Genomic DNA, 18,024 nt, shown 5'->3' with positions numbered 1-18,024 from the left:
TGCATAAAATCGCTTTCCACGACCTAGTGGTTTTTTACCATGACATTTCCTGTTTCTCATTTAAATCTCTTGACGACCAATTTTATGTAACGCATGTAATCCTAAATCCTTATGTATCGCAACTGGTTCTTATGTAAAGCGCTCTGACACCTTCGGGTAATGTTCGCGCTATAAAAAAATCGCATAAATAAATGATCGGGTGGTATGCAGGCAAATAAGTCTACAAGTCATTCCCCATTCAGCCTTTTTGCCCACAACCCTCACACTGCTGCAGCTCAGGAGTTCTTACAATGGACTCTCACTCAGTCCTACCCAGCAGTGGAGCCACGGTGCACGGGAGAAAGTTGTAGGCGGAGGGGCACGGGGGACGACGCGCTCATGACGCAGGGTACAGACGGGGTGGCTCTCGGCAGCGGAAGTGTACCCAGTTCGCCCGGTCCCGTTGACAATACAGGGGTTTGCAGCTGCCTGGGGCCCGGACGCCCACTAGGGACAGGCAGGGCCATTGAGTGCAGAAGCAGGGAGCCCGTCAACGGCCGGAAGGCGGGACGTTCAGCAGGTAAACCCCGTGCCCACGGGCGGCCAGGGTGGCGCGCGGGGCGGCCGGCTGCGGGGCAGTGTGCGTGAGGCGCTCCCTGCTCCGGCAGGGCCGCGGGCGGGGCGCTGCGCGGGGGAGCCGATCAACAATATCCGTTTAAAACTGTAAGGAAGCCCGTCTGCCTTTAATCACTGAAAGCCACAGGCGGAGGTTTCGCTTAAATCCAAATGAGCAATCTGGCGGTTTGTCGGTGTGTCCGGGGATGGGAGCCAGAGGTCTGCACCGCGGCTGGGCTCACGCGCCCCTCGCTGCAGCGGGAAGCCGCGACCTCCCCTCGCCCCCCTCTGTCAGAGTCTGAAATGATGTGCTGGAGTTCCCCTCTGCCACAACATGATATGCCTACTCTGGGGCCAGGCTACTCGGGGTAGAGGGGGCAGCTGACTTCATGATACCACTCACATCAGCTATCCGTTTATAAATCATTATTTTTAAATTGCATTCGTCCTCTTCAATTGAATGAACCAAGACTTCAACTCCCAGAGTGCACTTTTCTTAAAACCCCAAAACTGGGAAATGTGGTCCATGGTGAATTGAAGTCAATTGGCAACCTTTAATTGAGATGAGTAATTGTGTCAAGTCAGGCATACACAGCATGATACTGGAGCCCGCTCTAGAGTTTTTTTCCATAAATACCCTAATATGCATTTCACGTTGCGGAGTCACGTGCATGCAAGCAACTCAACAAGTTAACTATTTTACATTTACATTGTATCATTAACAGTAATGCATTTTCCAAAGGCACATACATAGTACTTTGCTGTTAAGTATATCTCAGCAGACTGGCCCACAGTCACCCCATGACCGTGGGCACACTTGTCGCCATGCAATGATGAAACTCAAATTAAGAAGAAAGAGATTGCGTTAAGAATCCATGCATCTAAGTTATTATAAGTTTCAAAACTTGATCTCGTTGGTACATTACAGTCAAGTCATGCTGCATGAGATGGTGTGAGATTTGTGTGATGACGTGATGTTATTAGCACTCTTCTCAGCCTTCAAATTGCTTGAACGCTTTCTAAAAGCAACAAATCTAATTTGCAGTGCACGCATAAATGTGGAACGGACAATTTAGACTTATGTTCACTTATTAGAAACACATTTCTTTAATCTTTAAGCGATACTTCTATTTAGTAAAGTGAAAAACATATTAAAACGAAAATGTTCAGTGTTTAATACATTTGAAATATGCACTTTGAACTCACACATGGCTGATAAAATGTAAAGCTTTAGGTTTTTTAAAAAGATGTAATAGATTGGTGTAATAAGAGTGAGAGATAGCAATGGGGCAGTTATCAAATGATTTTGCTGTCCCATAGCTGTTGCTATTCCGGGCAAATATCTAGTCAAGCTAGCCTAGCTGATGAGGGGTGTTACCCTGCAACCGGTCCCAGGATGCTTGTTTCCGGTCCAGGGAAGACATGGCTTGGCAGTTCGGGATGGACTGTTCCAACGAGGCACATGGTCAAGACTGATTTGCATATAGATCTGTCTGAACTGGGGTGGCGAAGTGAGCTACAGAACGATGATGGACTCGACCCAGATTGCGCCCCGTTCATCATCTCCATGTGTTTGCTTTGTTCGCCCTAAGTTGGCAGGGTATGCCCAGACGTGTGTCCCTTGCTCACTTTGCCACTGGATTCAAGCTAACCTGGCTGATAACTGGTATTACCCCAAAACTAGTCCCAGGATGCTTGTTTCCGGTCCAGGGAAGACATGGCTTGGCAGTTCGGGCTGGACTGTTCCCATGAGGCACAGGGTCAAGACTGATTTGCATACAGCTGTGTCTGAACTGGGGTGGTGAAGTGAGCCAAAGAAGGATGATGGATTCAACACAGATCTTTGACGAGGGTGACTGTTTGAAAAGTTTCAGCACTCCGTCCATCATCTCCTTGTGTTTGCTTTGTTCTCCCTAAGTTGCCAGGGTATGACCAGACGTGGGTCCCTTGCTCACTCTGCCACTGGAGTCAAGCTAGCCTGGCTGATGAGGGGTGTTACCCCGAAACCGGTCCAAGGATGCTTGTTTCCGGTCCAGGGAAGACATGGCTTGATAGTTCGGGCTGGATTGCTCCCATGAGGCATAGGGTTAAGACTGATTTGCATATAGCTGTGTCTAAACTTGGGTGGCGAAGTGAGCTAAAGATGATGGATTCAACCCAGATCTGTTACTGGGGGCAAGTGTTTGAATAGTTTCAGCTCTCCATCCATCATCTCCTTGTGTTTGCTAACTATCTCCATGTGCCAGGCCATATTGGGACCGTTGTTTAGCATATTCTGGCATCTCGTAGTTTGTGCTCTGTTCCGGACAGGTGCCGGTAACATGACAAACACATGCTTGTCCTTTGCTCTTCAGTGTTGTCCGAGTTACTTTAGATTGCTGAGCAAATTGTTTCCAGAAAAAGTTCAATAACAATCTTTATCAACCTGCATTTCAGTCGAACAGCATAAAGGGATGTTTTCAATGCAATTTGTGCAAAAATCGGCTGTCTTTGTTTCAGCAGCTATTTGCAGTATTCTCACAGGAGATGCATGCAAATTGGGCTCTCCGGTTCTAGGATGCAGCCAACACATTCTCTCTCAAGGCTGCAGATGTTAAAAATAATTCTCCCTTTCCCATACCTACTCTAACATGTAGTCTCACAAGACTTCACTGCTAAAGGTAGCCATTCCAGCCTGAATCACTTTCGTGCATACCCCAATTCTCCTTCCCCACTTCATGATGCAAGCTCCAATCGTTCTTTGTTCTATGCTGCACCCAATCACATCCTTAGTTTGCTGTTGTCTCGCCATTCTTTTTCCGGACTGTCAACTGTACTATCCATGTTCTTTTACCTTAGCCATGGTATTCAGTATGTTTAATGTGACCCCTATAAAAGGTGCAGTCTTACAGTTATCTTTCCTTAGTTCTAGGCTACATCCTCACCAGCTCTATGCTGTAGCTCTTCCCTTTATTTCCGCAGCCTATGCTTGAGTCATTCTTGCCGTTCCCTGTTACTTTTCAAGCTTTTGAAAAGACAACAGTTTGTGGTCAAGTCCCTTTAAGCCTATACTAGTACGAGTAACTGGAGTAGAGGTACTATGCTATGCTTTTACCGCTTATATAAATGTCAGCCTCCTGTCAACTAGAAAATCCTTGCTCAAATAAAGCACCACAGCATATTCCTTAGTTTAACCTAAGTCTACCATGTCTCATTGGGCGATGAAAGAATGGATATGAGGCATAAGGGCATAGGAAGAATTATAAAGAAGAATAGTCCATTGGGATTCTTTCAAAGAGGTAACCATGGCGCAAAATTCTATTATAACAAAGGTTAACTTAGACTTGCATGCATCACTTAACAAGGGACTACTGGTTTCAATTATAACAACAACAACCGGTCTTCCCTCTCGAATTTGATTGGATATATTTTCTTCTGTTTAATTTCATAACATCATAAACTTTTTTTGTTTTGTGACAGTAGTACAGACGATGCAGTGTCTTCAAGGTAAACAAAGTGACTTGTAAAAAAACACAGCTCTCGTTGATAATCACTGGTTCCCATACTGTTTACAAATGCATGTTTACACTTCACAGGTATTTGTCCTTAGCCGCAGGCATTCTCTGTCAACATTTCAACTCCTAGTTTACTAATCGGGTCTCATCAGGACAAGCCATCTGACTATTGTAAGCACCAATAAGTTTGCTCAGTATGCAGCCAAAGTCATTCAAGAATCAATAGTCCATACCCTACTTACTAGGGTTCAAGTCAAAGGAATCTGAGTCCGCTATCCATGATATATACTTTGTTGTTATAGTGGTTCAAATAAACAGTTCATTCTCTCAACTTGGAGGCAGGATGCACTTCATCCATTTACCACCTAGTCTCGTCTGGGAAGGATGGGTTGCTGGCTGAGCAGAGAATGACAGTATCATTGTGGTCTGTGCGACTGCGCCTGGTTCCAGTAGCTGGTTTGGAACACGTTTTGCTGTTGGTTGTTTTGCCATGTGTGAGCTGAAGGTAGAGATGACGCCTTCTAGTATGAGTGCGAGTGCTGGGGAATGGAGCGTTGCTGGGTTGTTTGATGTTTCTGGTATCTTTTAGATGAGCAGGAGCACTTAAGATCATCCCATCTCTCCTCTTCCACAGGCTGTGTTCTTTCGGGTCCCTGTGATAACTGTTTCTTGGATTATATGGAGTAACTCTTTGGTAGGATCTTGCTCTCTCTAGGATTGTTATTGCGGTGGGATTTCTTAATAATTTGTTATCCTCTTTGAACCCATTTTGGTAGATCTTGCAGCACGTGCTGTCTTCTGTGAAATCTATTTCTGTCTGATGTATTCCAGTTCTCCTTGAAATGCTAATTTCTACATTCAACCGTTTGGTATTTTTATTTCGACTAGTTTTTAATAAATCCATATGTATTGGTTAACTTTGTGTTGCTGATAATTTTTGTATGTAGAGCTCAGGTGAATGCCTTCCACATCTGCCAGTGAATAAAATGAGAATTATGCACTCTTCTTTATTTTCTGGGTCAGTCACTTAAAATTCAGTGATCAAGGTCAGGGAGCCGCAGTCTTGATTTTGTGGGTTTGCTTAGGACGTTTTACCAGTACTGTAGCTTTTATAGTTTGGTTGTGTCATAGCCTCTGCTTTAGCTGTTGAGGGAAATCCAGTAGGTTAGGCTAACAAAGTTACAAGTGCATGCTGGTCTACTTTTTTTCGTGTGTATGACACTTTCAAAAATAGTTGTAATTACCCTTCCTTGCTTTTCGACCTGCTTTGTTCTCCAGGGTGTTTTTGCGGGATCAAGGATGTCATGGTATGGCATTTGTCTCAGTCTGAAAATCAAAAGCGAGTTAGTCCCTGCATACAGAATTGGGTTGTCTGCTTGATAGGCCAAAGGCACACCTTTTATTTAAAAGAGCTCTTACTCGCCAAACAGTTGTTTGATGACTTGCTTCATCACTGAGCCCCACTCCGATACACGGATATCGGGGATGTGCTGCACAGCTTAAATATATGGGAGCATGATTACGGAAGTGACGGACAGCGATAGAGGGGATCAGCAAGGTAAGGGGGGCTCTATGATGAAGCATGTCACAGAACCCTTTTAAATAAAAGGTGTGCCTTTGGCCAATCAAGCCGACGGCCCAATTCTGTATGTAGAGACGTACTTTTTAGGGTCTCTTCTGGGAGGTCGAGTATAGTCCCTTAGGCGGGTCCCCATATAGACAGTCTCTATCACCCTTCTTGTGATTAAAGTATATGGCATTTGTCTCAACATCATGTCCCCCTAAACTTAAGCAATCAAACTTGTTTTAATTTTTGGTGTTCTTTTCCTCTTTTTAGGGAGTCTTTGCTACTGAGCTTGCCGTGAATAATGTAGGGGTGGGCGAAGAATTCCGCCCGCCAGCAAAGTTTGTGGAGTTTTGCATACTCCACATGTGTTAGACCACCCCCTGGTGAGATTTTTTAACGTGGGCGGCTGCGGAAGGTTACTACTGCTTGCATTGAGAAAGCTGCTGCTCGTGCTTAGGTAACTGCCACTCGCGTTGAGGAAGCTGCCGCTTGAGTAGAAAATCTACTAGATCGTTGGAAAGAAGCAGCACCCTCTTTCGCCCTGCGTGATGCCGTTCATACTGATTTTACGGCGCAGGAGAAACTTTTGGGGCTAAAAATCATCTCGACGTACCATCCTCTGCCACCTGCAGAACTCCACGTAGCGCATCGTAGTTTGTTCGGTACTTCGCGGAGTTCCACGTAGTGTGACTGCGAACTGCGCTCAGGCCTAGAGTAATGTTCCCATTGCTTGTTTCCGATTGCTCTGATGTTATTTGCTTTAGGGCGTGTGTGGTTCTTGGTCCCATCTACAGAAGGCTGATGGGACTGTGCCACCGTTGATTTGTTGAAAGGAGCATGCCTAATGGAAGGACATAGTGAGGAGTGTGTCTCTAGGAAGCAATCTGTGACACCTAAAATTAATGACTTTAAGGAAGTGGATTAGTACAGCATGGTAAGGTTTTGGGTTAACAGTAGGTTTGAGCTAGGCAGGAGCCAGGATATGGCAAATTAGGATGCAGGATGGCCAGGAGTAAAGGTGAAATAAGATTGTTTGTTTATTTTTTAAGGTAAAAGTCTCAGGTTACAGGAAAAGTTGGTATGAATGAAGCCCCAACGGTAGTAGCATCCTTACTGCTCAGCCCATGCACTCCATCTGACATTTACTCATCCAGGCACACACCAGCATTCTAATTACACCACACTCACACTGGCTGAGAAGCAGGAGACCTAAACTGAGGAGAGCATGCTTGGAATAGGGAAGAAGATACCACACATAATAACTACAACCCTGTGGTTTTGTTGTGTGTGTGTCTATGAATATCCTGCATCTAGCAGTCTACTGAATTCAACAAACTGAAAGATGTTTCGAGCTCGAAAAATACAGATTTTAATGTAATTTCCATGGTTTGTTTTAACTTTATAGCTTATGCCAATAAGCTTGAACTTTTCTGGTGGGGAAAAATAACGACCATCACCATTTGGCTGTAGTTCCCATCAACTCCAACGGAAAGTGAATAGAAAACATTTTAGGAACAGTAACTGGGTGTAACCTGTGTTTGATCTCAGAATGTATAGTGAGTTTTTTATTTATCCCAAAGGATCAGAAATTAACTTCGAGGATTTCCATTGTAAAAGACCACAGATGCAAACATCATTCTCCTTTCTGGATACCGCATTTTAATGGAGGATGCAGAGAGGGGCTGTTAAATACTGTGGCCCCTTCTTGTAAAGCAATTCGTGTCTACTAGAGAAGCTTTGTTTTAAAATGTTTTTTGCAGTATATTTTTTGGGATTAACACTTTAAGCAACCAGCGAGAGAGAGTTTTCCTTTCAAAAGTATTCTTGATATAAGTTGGAAACGAAATGATTTTACATTGTTAAAGTTCGGTGCCCATGTTTTAGAATGTAGTTGTGGAGTGGCGCAATGTTTCCGAGCATTAATAAAGATCATTGTGGAGATATTGTCGTACCTTAGATCATTGTGTGCCCTCACTCTGTTGTTCAACTTAATATAATTACTAGAAGATATCCTTAGCAAGCATTACTCCGCATTACATGTTTTTTTTCTTTACTTCATATATGCTGGAAGACGTGTTAAACAGACCCTCCAGCTTATCGCGATTCATGAAAAAATTGCGAAATCGGCCGATTAGCGCGATGGCCGCGATATTTACAATTATTGCCGCGATAATTATAAAAAAGTGTCATAAAAACAAACAATGCCCTTTTATTGGTGGTTCGCGCACACGTCACTACGTGCCGCCGTCCAGCCGTCGAATACCTGCTGCCTCCCCCTTGGCAAGATCCAATCCTTTAGCCTTTGTGGCTTTGATGTGCAAATGCGACTACTGGCGCCTCGCTCGGTCAGTCCCACGTGAACAGGACTTTTAGGGAAAGAATATGCAATTCAAAGGGGTCCTGAAAACTGCAGCCCCCTTTGGGAGTAGACGGGCAGAGGTGACACAGCGCGGACCTTCCCAGGGCCCTTGCCGGGATCTAGTGGTCGCATCGAAACGACCAGGTGAACGGAGTGGAGCTGTTGCGGAAGTGGCTTCTACTGGACCGATGGGCCCATCGCAAAAGTCCTGATATGAGGGGGAGCCCCATTGAGAGCCCCGGTAAGGAGGAACTGGTGGCCCGCCTACAAGGTTTAGACTGTAGGCCCCAGTTGACAACTCAGTGAATATTAACCTGAGGTGATGAAGTGACTGGGCCCTGTAGTCAACATCGGACTGCCTTGAGGTCTGACTGAACGAGATCGTTAGCACTGGGCCGCCTCCTGGCGGCACTGCACTGCTAATGGTGGAGACCTCACATAGGATGAGCCGTGCTGAACGATCTGCAAGGCACCCGCCACAACATCTGGTGATGTGCCTACCGTGTGGCAGGATCTAAGGATCGTGCTTGGCTCCTGACCAGGCATCAGTCTGGGCCCCATGTCATCTTTTGAGGGGCGCAATTGGACATGGTGCTGATCGGGGCTCATGAACTGTGTCTTCATTGCTGCTGGCCCTTTCCTAGAGCCTGGATGCAACTGGACTCTTGGGCTGCCCTTTGAGACACCTGGCCTGTGACTTTCATGTATTTTATCCTGCTCCCCGGCCTCTGTGTGACTGGACACCATGTCCGAGTGCTTGCGTCTATGCTGACTGTGGTATGTGGTACAGTGCAGTCAGGCTGTACCTACTGCTGCTGTGAGACCCAAAGGTGGATACAGTAATCTGCAAGTACCACTGAGGGTGCCCCATACTGTAAACCGCTATTTTCCTGTATTTATCATGCTGCTCAGGATCGCAGCTATCTTTGATTATTTGTTTGATCCCTTTGACGTCCGTGGGTCCCTTGCTGCTCATGCTGTCGTAGGCAATGCTGCAAGGGGGATGGGCACCTGAACTGCTGCTGTCTCGTGGCTTATTCCTGTCATAACTATGGGGAAAGACAAGATCCCTCATCCTCACTCCTCCCAAACTCATATGAACAAGTATACCACGGGTGTGGGGGGGCAGCTTGCATGTTTGCGCGAAGGCAAAGATCTTGCCAAGATCCTACAAGCCATCCATGCCTCGCAGACAGCAGTAGAAACAAAGATTAGGGAGGTCCATGTGAATGAGGGACTCCTGTGCCAAGACCTACACAACACCGTACAGAATTACAGAAGCTGAAGGTTGACTATCGACAGTTGAGGGTGAGGTATATGACCTCAAAATTATGGTGTCCAGCCTCATGTCTCAATCTGTGGAACAGCAAAGCCAGGCAAAAGATGCTAAAAATCGATCCTGGTGCAATAACCTAGAGATTCATCTGCTTCTTAGAGGGGATAGAGATGCAGCACCCTACAGAGTTCCTGGAACAGTGAATTAAGCCCTGGATGCCTACAGATAAGTTATCTGTCTGGCTTGTGGTGGAGGAGTCACACAGAGCCCAGACACTCAAACTCCCTCGGGGGCCCCGCATAGCTCTATGATCACCCGCATTCCCAATTTTTTTTACTAAGATTCCATGCTATGGTCTTGAAACACTCAAGATACTGGTGTTTCAGGACTACTCTAGAGAAATGCAAGTTAAACCATGGTCCTATGTCGTGGTCAAACAAAAATTGAAAGCCATCAACTTCTCCTACATGCACATATTTCCTTCTATGCCGGCATGTCAAATAATTTTGTCATGACGGAGCTGCATGGGACTGGCTCACCAAGGAAAAGCAGCTCCACCGTCAAGAACGATTTTACCGCTCTGCTGAGAGACTGCCTTCAATCAGGAAACCTGCACCTGCTTGAGTGTGGCAGAGTGTCCAGACTCGTTCCCACAAGGGACGCGGTTGAGCGGCGACCGGTTTACTCTCCACGGACTCGGATACTTCTGGGTCGCGCTGCGGGATCAAGGACAGGCCCTATAAACTAATGCTGCCTCTCTTGAACTTACTCTGGAAGGACATGGTGTTCCCGGAGGGCTCTGCCACTCTACACTCCACTAATGGGGATGGGAGGCTGTTCTCGAGTCCCACGGTCTGATCTGGGGGTGCCAGAGGCGGAGTTTGACTTGCCAAACGTTGTCATTTTCTTCTTTATTGGGTACTTGCCAAATGTGATCCTGCTAAAAGGAGGAGTCCACCACTCCACATTCAGTATGCAATGTTGTGGGGTCATGTTTGTTTTCGAGGGAAACAAAGTGTCTACATTGTAAATAAACCAAATATACATAGCTTCATGTTGTTAAATAACTAAAAAAACGAAGATATCTGTGTTTGTTTTAGGAAAAATGGCCAAATAAAATGCCGCAAAATTGCCCCTAAATTTCCATATTTGTGCCGCTAAATTTCCATTTTTGTGCCGCTAAATTTGCTAATCCATGCCGCTATATCCTGGGGGGTCTGGTTAAACACTAGGATGGATCATGTCTCTGCCTGAGTATGGAAGATTGTGAGTGGTTTTATGTAAGTAATCAATAGTGCATGTCTTGACTCGTCAACCTGGATTAACCAGGTAGTTGGCATTACTAAAAGCCATATTTTTTCAGGTTTATTTAGAACTGCTTAGGTAGCAGTAAGAGCTGGTGCCTCCAAATTAGGAACACGTTGTCAAAACTCCGTGAGTGTAGTCTACTCATTAACAGTAAGGCTTCACAATATATTGCCATATAGGTAACCAGAATTGTCCCCTTAGTGAATAAGTGCAGTTGCTATTAAAGTTCCTGTATTTTTTAAATCATTCTCATGTGACCCTGTTTGAGCCTGTAATCATTCACAAGTGATGTTTTTTAGGTCGGGCCTAGAGACTGCTTTCACTGCTTTGCCAGACTAATGTTAAGTATGTAAGATGCTTTTATTACCGTTCTTGAGTGTGCGGAGGAGCTCGAGTGGCTCGTGATTCTCCTCCCCTGCCTCAGCAGTGATAATAAATTGCACATTACAGTCTGCACATCTGAATTTATGGTTTATGTCTTGATTTTTTTCATGCATATTTCGTTTTTAATGAAAACAGTTTAAGCAAAACCAGGATGATTATCATGTTAAGTAATATAAAATCACATTAAAGATGCCTCTGACTATTTTAGTAATTTTCTCATGTAAAGCAGTTGTTACATATCTGTGAGGCAAACTTGTCGGTTTCTCTCTACTGTGCTAATACACTGGAATTGGGTCATTGCACTGTAGTAATAAATGTATGATTATGTCTTTATTAGTGCAGTTGTTCTAAATCAGAGGCCCTTATTGTTTTAAATTAATGATACCGCTGGACCCTTCAAGACCACCGTCCAGATATCACTACACCAAATAAAAAAGCAAGCTTTCTTAGTAAAGCCCTAGCTTTCTGCCAAATTTGTTGTAATTCCATTCCACAATTTTTTCTGCTCATTGCTAAACGCTAGTTTCTCCCTTACTATTACACCTAGTGAGAGGCAGTGTGAGAGCTTTTCAGTAACTGAGACGTAAGCAGGAGATGTGTTTGTCAGTTAAGATGTTGTCGGTGAGGGATTGTTTGTGTTGGGACTTCTTGTGTGTCAGCGCGGGTCTTGAATTTATATATGTGTGGCAAGGAGTCTGTCATTGTGTAGGTTTGAATGTTTGTAAGAGTGGTCAAACTGAAAGTGTCTTTTAGACTCGCTAAAGGGCTATATCTGTGCCTGTGAAGGTCTTCTATATGTCTTGTAGCAATTGTTAGGTCTCGCCTGTCGATGCGCATGCGCATCGAGCTTGCGAGACTATTGGGGCTTAAACAGTCTTTAACCAACTTGCAAGGAATCGTGGCGATTCCTTGCAGTGCCCGTGAAATTCAAGCTTAATGCGCATGTGCATTGAGCTTAAAAGCGCGTGCACATGCCCCCAGCCGCCTGCTTGCATGTATTTTCCCTCAGCCGCACTCCTCCCACACCCCCGCTCCGCCCCCTCCCCTGCCTGCCGTGTCGCGTTTCTTCAGTTCCCTTAGCCGCACTCCAGGCCCCTGCTGCTTTCACACCCTCATGCCGCTCTCCCCGCTCCGCCCCCTCCCCTGCCCGCCGTGTCGCATTTCTCCTCCCCCCTCCCCACAGCAATGCCCTCCGTCTTGTTTTACCCGTTTCTTCTTTTCTCTATCTGTCCCGCGTCCCTTTCTCTCTTTGCCTCGCAGCGTCTTTTTTTTTGCTTCTGATGCCCGTATGTTTCTTTACAGTATCTCAAGCATGCCAAAAGTTCCCTTTGATTTAAACATAAAAAACGACCATGTCTAGAACTTAAAGAGCAAGAGATTAGTGCCTTTCGTTTTTAAACTCTGATTTCCTCAAACAAACATGAGCCGCGTCCCTTTCTCTCTTTGCCTCGCAGCGTCTTTTTTTTGCTTCTGATGCCCGTATTTTTGTGCGGGCAACCGAGGGGTTCATTCATGGCTGGCCGGTGGCCGGCCGTACTTTCAGTTTCCTGCTTCTCCAGCTCCTTCCTCTCTGCTGGAAACAGACAAAAGGCGCCAGTGGTGCACAACATAGACGGAGCCATCCGGCTTAATGATTGCTTTGGAATTCCATGTGTTAACAGTAAACAGACCAGAGGCGCCAGGAGAGCACAAGCCACACAGAGTTGCACCCCCACCTCCCCCTCTCGCCTTAGTCAAACGAGGTGTTTGTAACCAAGGCTGCGTCTTCTTTGGTGCGTTTATAATGTACATGGGATGTTTGGGTTCATGCTGGGTAGCGCTGCAGCCATTGACTCTCCCCCAGCCCTACCCTCCTTTGGCTTCTATAACGCACTGTTGTAGTACTGTTAAGGTGGGCTAAAATACAGGCACTTTCTTCTAAACTAAACATATGTTTGTCGTAATCTCTTTGTTTTAAAGTGCAAACAATGTTTTAAAATGCTGCCGCTGTTAGTTACACGAGGTGTTTGTAACCGAGGACGCTTCTCCACATGATCGCCTGCCTCTCGCACACATGTGAGTGCGTTTCAACTATGTTTTATTAGTACCGTGCTGTGTGTTGGCTTTTTCATATGTTGTCATGGGTCTATATTTTTATAATAATGGCAGCGCTTTAGGCAACGCCACCTGCAGATAATTACCCGGACGTCTGCTGAGGCAATCAGCAGCGCTGCTCTCGAAGAATAACACGGGGGTCCATAGCAGTGCCACGCGACCGGTCCGGCGCGCTCTCCTCCCTGCTACCGGGGGCCAAGACAGGCAGGGATATCCTTAAATTGCACAGCCAACGAAACTCCAGGGCAAATGTGGTAAGGGGATAAACAAGGGCACGGCGAAAACATGGCAACAGTCACCGCATGCAAAACTCGATTGCTGTTTAATTTCCTACCCCACCACCATACACGCATACAACCACTCACACATACAACCACTCACACATACAACCACTCACACATACAACCACTCACACATACAACCACTCACACATACAACCACTCACACATACAACCACTCACACATACAACCACTCACACATACAACCACTCACACATACAACCACTCACACATACAACCACTCACACATACAACCACTCACACATACAACCACTCACACATACAACCACTCACACATACAACCACTCACACATACAACCACTCACACATACAACCACTCACACATACAACCACTCACTCATACAACCACTCACACATACAACCACCCACACATACAACCACCCACACATACAACCACCCACACATACAACCACCCACACAACCACCCACACAACAACCACTCACACATACAACCACCCACACATACAACCACCCACACAACCACCCACACAACAACCACTCACACATACAACCACTCAAACAACTACACACACAACCGCACACACAAACACACACATCTGTCGCACACACATCGCCACTCACACACGCAACGCCACTCACACACGCAACGCCACTCACACACGCAACGCCACTCACACACGCAACGCCACTCACACACGCAACGCCACTCACACACGCAACGCCACTCACACACGCAACGCCACTCACACACGCAACGCCACTCACACACGCAACGCCACTCACACACGCAACGCCACTCACACACGCAACGCCACTCACACACGCAACGCCACTCACACACGCCACTCATCCACGCAACGCCACTCATCCACGCAACGCCACTCATCCATTTGAAAAACGAAAAATGTCAAACTCTTCTATTGCGAGACCTATTGCATTTTCAATGCTTGTTTTTTTTATATTGCGGCATTAAGATTTGCATGTGTGAGTGAGGATCTTTCTAACGTTGACTGCAAATGAGGTGTCCGTGAGAGGTTACTGTATGCTTGTCAGTAAGAAATTGTGTATGTACGTAGCTATAGATGGGTGTCTATAGGGAACTGTATGTTTGTGGCGGTGTGTGTGCTTGTGTGAACTTATATTTGTGTGGGCCAGTGATGGGATGTAGATCTGTAATTTAGGGCCTTTCAGTCGAGGTACTGCATGTGAGAGTTTATTCAAGTGCCAGTGACTGACTGTTGATGGAATACTTGGTGTTTGTAATGTCTTTGCATTTACCGATCAGCATTGATAAATAAACGAGGGCCTATAAATGTGTCTGTGAGGGGTTGTTTGTACATGTTAGCAACGGTGGTTAGACATATGTGTTTATCATGCGAGGTTGTGTATGTGTCACTTTGCATGGTGACGATGAGGGACTTCATATTTTCGAGGATATGAAGTTAAACCTGTATGTCTGTCAGCAAAGCTGAGCATCAGCGAGAGTCTGTAAGTGTCCGAAACGAGAGGTGCTGTCAGTGAAGTGCTGATTATTTGTGTGTTGGCGAGTAGGATATTTATGAGAGGGATATGTATTTACATTAGAGACTGTTTTGTGTATTTCTTTAACACCTTGCCTGCGGCAGGAATTCCAGCCCGGTGCTTGACATTCCAATCGCGGGCGGGGTCGTGATGGAACTGTGCCATCATGAGCACAGCCCAACCGTGACTCAAGACGCCATGGTTCTGTCACGAGCATCGTAGGGGTTAAAGAAGTTATCAGTGACATTTAATTGAAGTGCAGGTCAGTGAGAGGGCTGTTTAACCATGTCAGTAAAGGTGGCCCCCGTTGGAGACTGTGTAGGTCTGTTAGGCCCTTCAATGAACGGTGTGTCGGTTTTTGATCATTCTAGTAAGGGGCCATTTTTGTGTTGGTGTGGATTAGAGAGGGTATGTAATGTGTGTGTTGGGGCACTCGTACACCTGTAAAAGTTTGTACATGAGTGTCGTGTATGATTTTTGTGTTTCAGAGAGGGTGATGCTTGCTTGACTGTATGTATGCATTGGTCCATGTTTGGCTGGCTGTGTATGGTTGTCAGTGAGGTTCTGGCAATATGTTTCAAAAAGGGAATAATTCCTTACTGCCACATGCATTGATTGGCAGACAGTGTGAGTTAGTGGCAGTGGGCTTGTTGTGCAAGTCTGTGCCTTGTGGGTGCTTAGGAACATGTCTCTGTGCAGGACTGATTGTGTTAATCTAAGAGCTCTGTACGTTTTAGTTGGAGGGCATTAAACTGACCTTTTGGGGACAACTTCCACTTTTTGGAGAGCATACATCAAATTTCTAAAGACGAGGCTTATAATATAACTATTTCCCTTATAAGAGCTGAGCTGTTCACCTTACATACAGCTTTTATTCTTATTTGTGGGATGTGCTCCAGTCAGTAAAGGATCTGCCATAATATGTGTGTGACGGTGCAGGACTTCCTATATATTTGTGTGTGCACATACTAACGTTGGTCAGGGGCCATTAGTCTGTTCTTGTTTCTGAGGGTCTGCACTTATGGGGGTATGCACCCCAGGATCTTTATTGAGAGGAAAGGCACCTATTTTGATATCAATCAAAAGTGTGTGCTGGCGTCTAGTTTCTGCAGTGGGGTTGTTTGCCATTGTGGTTTGGTGACGCTGAGGGTGTAGGTGCAAGGGTCATTAAAGACTATTTTTTAGGTCTTGCCTATGCAGAGCTTGCGCTGTCTCTTTGAGACATGCTGGAATCAGGATATGGCCATGAAGCTCCCCCCACTTTCTGCCCACCTTAATTGCCTCCTTTCTCTGTCCTTTGTAAATGCTAGCTTTTCATTGGTCAATAGACTTAGTAGTCCCGCCTTTATCTTCTTGTAACCTCCCATGAGGACTTCCCCTGTTAAATGTGTAGTTACTCTGTACGTTTTAATTACAGCCTCGGTGCACTATTTTCTTAAATGGCTTTTCCCATGCCTACAACAGCAGACAGGACACGCTCTCCTGCAACACATCTTTTTTTTTAATGTACCCAGCGCGGCACGCCTCGGCTGGAATAATGGCGTCTGACTATCTTTTGTTATTTGCCGTGCCGAACACGGCTGCAAGCCTTTTTTTCAGTTTATTTACTTTTGTTATAATGGCAGCAACCGTGCTCTAGCTTTAAACATCTTAAGCTAAAGTGCGGGTGCCGCGATTGCTTCCAAAGTAACGCACCTACACTTTAGCTCAAGATGTTTAATGCTAAATCGCGGGTGCTGCCATTGTAACAAGTATTTAAACCGGGGGAAAAAAGCGAGCTGCACCTGCGCTTTAGCCTATGATGTTTAAGGCTAAAGTGCGAGTTCCTCGGTTGCTTTTTAATGCAACAGCTCTCGCATTACTGAAAGGTTGGGCTATTGGTATTGCATTATTATTAGCTACGTCAATACCTCAAACTTACAGTAATGCGAGACCTATTGCATTGCAAATGCTCGTTTTCTTAAGCTTGTCACCTAGTGGCTGTGTGCACATCTTGTCTTTTGTCCCGACCTGTCATTTCCTCACTTGGTGTCGTGCCGTCATTTTCCTTGCCCTATATCTTCTATTTCAGTATAATTCCCTATAACAGTATGCATATGTTGCCAAGACTATTTCTGAAAGGTCTGCAGGGAAAGAAAGGCATTTTCTGGCTGACCCCACACCTGACGGGTACATCTATTTCCACAGTCTGGCTTTAGAGAGAGAATTTGGGGCGGGTACGTTGGGTGGCTGCCATTTCTACACTGCCGCCTTTCCATAGAATCTCAGGACTTGATGAGAGCATAGGTACATCAGGGTTCGAAGTTAAGGGGTTAGGAATGGCTCAGTTTGCGTTTTGGGTATCTGCAGAGGGTGGTATTGTGACTCGGTTTTAGAGGGATAGTCGCATGGCCCTTGGAATCTTCCATTACACGCCTCTTTGCTAAGTCACTTGTGTGCGTTTGGATAGCTGTGTGTATTTGTGTGGTCGTGCATTTGTATAACTCGGAGTCTCCGTATGCCTGTGGGGATCACGTGTGTCGGCTGTCTGGAGGACTCTGTGTTCGTGTCAGTGAATGTGGTGTGCACACCCACATGTTTTTAGTTTTTGGAGGTGTACGTAATCCATTCCTGTTACCAGTGTTCCAGAAACCAGGACAGTTTCTTGTTTGTTGTTGTTGGCACGTATGATAGCCGGTGTTCTGGGCACTTGCAATATGTATAGTCATTCTTTTGGCAAAGAAGATGAAGCATTTGTCCTTTGCACAGCTAGGGAGTGGCTTGTGGTATCTCTGGAGGGCGAAGGGTGGGGAGGGATGTGTATGTGAGCGGAAAACACATGATATCATAGGTTTGTGGGACTGACTGTAGTGCTTGACTGCACCGCAAACAAGCCTGCTAGGTGTATCGTTTTTATGAACGTGCAAAGATACTTTTTTATCAGTCGCTCCGCACTTTCAGATGGCTAAGCAATAACCCCTGTAAACACTTGTTTTTAGAGACGGGAAGCAGACGCTGTTGAGACATTCTGCGTTCGTGAATAACTGCATGGCATTTAGTGAGGGATCAGCCACCTGGACGATAGCTTTGTCAGCAGCTTTCCTGTGGGTTTGTGTTGATGCTTTTGAAGGAGTTAGGGAACTGGAGCTGCGAAGAAAGTGGGGGATGACAGAGCTGCTGCCTTCCG

General features: G+C 45.7%; 1 protein-coding gene across 5 annotated transcripts in view; it reads left to right on the top strand.

The window, feature by feature from the left end:
- The first annotated feature begins 386 nt into the window (after positions 1-386).
- HDAC4 (histone deacetylase 4) overlaps positions 387-18,024 on the top strand; it is a 1,367,213-nt gene continuing 1,349,575 nt past the window's right edge. For 3 of the 5 annotated variants that reach the window (XM_078681413.1, XM_078681410.1, XM_078681419.1), the window contains exon 1: positions 387-559. The gene's annotated coding sequence lies outside the window, so the exon portion shown is untranslated. The remainder of the gene's footprint in view (positions 560-18,024) is intronic. The other 2 variants (XM_078681417.1, XM_078681412.1) reach the window with 2 other exon arrangements.

This window comes from Lissotriton helveticus, chromosome 3_1, assembly GCF_964261635.1.
Source record: "Lissotriton helveticus chromosome 3_1, aLisHel1.1, whole genome shotgun sequence".
Lineage (NCBI taxonomy): Eukaryota > Metazoa > Chordata > Amphibia > Caudata > Salamandridae > Lissotriton > Lissotriton helveticus.
This window is presented reverse-complemented; position numbering and strand designations above follow the sequence as displayed.